Consider the following 1,944-nt stretch of genomic DNA (forward strand, 5'->3'; position numbering starts at 1 on the left):
AGGAAGGTATGGAGGGCAACCATGGATGCCAGGGACAATGGGGGAGGAAGATGGGACATAGCAGAGGGTGGGGGATGGGGAATCAGGGATGGCAAGACAAAGGGCAAGGTATGCAGGACGTAAGAATTGGAAAATTATTTGCTGAGAACATGTATGTGGATGTGCTTGATTGAGCCAATGCACAGTGTATTTTGGATGGAAAATTCATTTGTGTGTTGTGATGGTGTAAAGTGAATTAATAAAAAAAAAAGTTAGTGGAAAAATGGAATTAACGTATGATGGGTGGGACAATGATGCAGCACTAGACCATGACACTCTGAGAAGCTGACCTATATGGGAGGGTTCCATATTCGGATCCAGAGACCTCTCTGAGTTAGTGGGTCTCCATGATTGGGGCTAGCTGAAGGTGAAAGTAGATTCATGGCATCAAGACCTTGTTGGGGTGCTTTCTCCCTGTCTCTTTTTTTTTCTGTCTCTCTCATCCAAGGCAGAAATAAATTTTTTAAAAATGGAATCAAGTACAAGTCTATTCTGGTCTAAAAAATGTTGAAATCCAGGACCAGCAGATAGCATAATGGTTATGTTACTGGACTCCCGTATATTAGACTGTAGTTCAAGTCCCAGACTCAGCAGCTTAAAACTAACACTGAGCGGAACCAGTTGGCATAATAGCTATGCCACTGGACACTCATGTAGTCGACTGCGGTTTGAATCCCGGATCTGGTGGCTTAAACTCACACCAGGCACATGGGCATGCTTGTCCAAGATCCTGAGAGGAGAATGGAAGAGAATGGATTGCTGCATGGCCAACCCCCCAGGGGGTGATTTCTCGTTTTCTCTCTGTCTCTCTCTGTCTTTCTGGCAAGTGCACGTGCCTTATAGCAAAAACCTCTTAAAACAAAACAAAAAACCTAACACTGGGCACATGGGTGTGCATGCCTAAAATCCTGGGGGGGAGAGTGGAGGAGAAGGGATTGTGGCATGGCCATCTCTCCTAGGGGATTATTTCTTGCTTATGTCTCTCTGGAGAGCACATGCGCCCTATAGCAAAAATTTCTCTTGAAAAAATATTGAAATCCATGCAGTTTTTTTGTAATACACATTTTCCACATACTTATTGAGGACTCTTCCTCCTCCTATACACTTTAAAGAAAAGGCTGGGGATCATTTCATAGGTTACTTTCTCTATATACATCTCTCGTCTTTTCTCTTCACTGCTCTCTCTCTTCTGTTTTAATACCATTGCACATCGCTTCAACGACTGGCCTGTCAATATTTCCAATTTTCCTTCCCCACTGTTCTTTCATTGCACCAGCGCTTCTGAGTACTTCAAGTAAAAAATAGTAAAACATAAAACTGCTGATAGTGGTCATCATAAATTCAAGGTTAACATACTCAGTATGGGCCTCAGTGATGCCTGGTAATCCTATTAGCTTTCCCTTCTCAGCTTTCTTCTTCCCAAATTCCATAGTCATTTTTCTGCACAGTCACGATTTTCAAAAATTCACAGCCTTCCTTTTTTCCCTTCCTTTACACTGGAAAGGTGTTTCCCATGCCCTGCTTTTATTCTTACTTTCCTTATCTATTTATCCTTTCTCTGGCAAATGTGATCAGTTTCTCTATTGCTCTCAACAGTTAAGCATGCTCAGGATTCTCTGGTTATAAAAAGAGACTTCTTTGGGACCAGCAGTTAGTATAATGGCTATGTCGCTGGACTCCCATGTGGTCGATGGCGGTTCGTGTCCCGGATCCGGGGGCTTAAAACCCACGCTGGGTGTGTGTGCGTGCATGCCCAAGATCCTGAGAAGAGAATGGAGGAGAAAGGACTGTGGCGTGGCCATCCTCCCTGGGGGGGTGATTTCTCGCTTTCTGTCTCTTTGTCTCTCTCTGTCTGTCTGGCGAGTGCATGTGCCCTATGGCAAAAACCTCTCAAAAAAAAAAAAA

This window comes from Tupaia chinensis, unplaced genomic scaffold, assembly GCF_000334495.1.
Source record: "Tupaia chinensis unplaced genomic scaffold, TupChi_1.0 Scaffold000037_2, whole genome shotgun sequence".
Classification (NCBI taxonomy): Eukaryota; Metazoa; Chordata; class Mammalia; order Scandentia; family Tupaiidae; genus Tupaia; species Tupaia belangeri.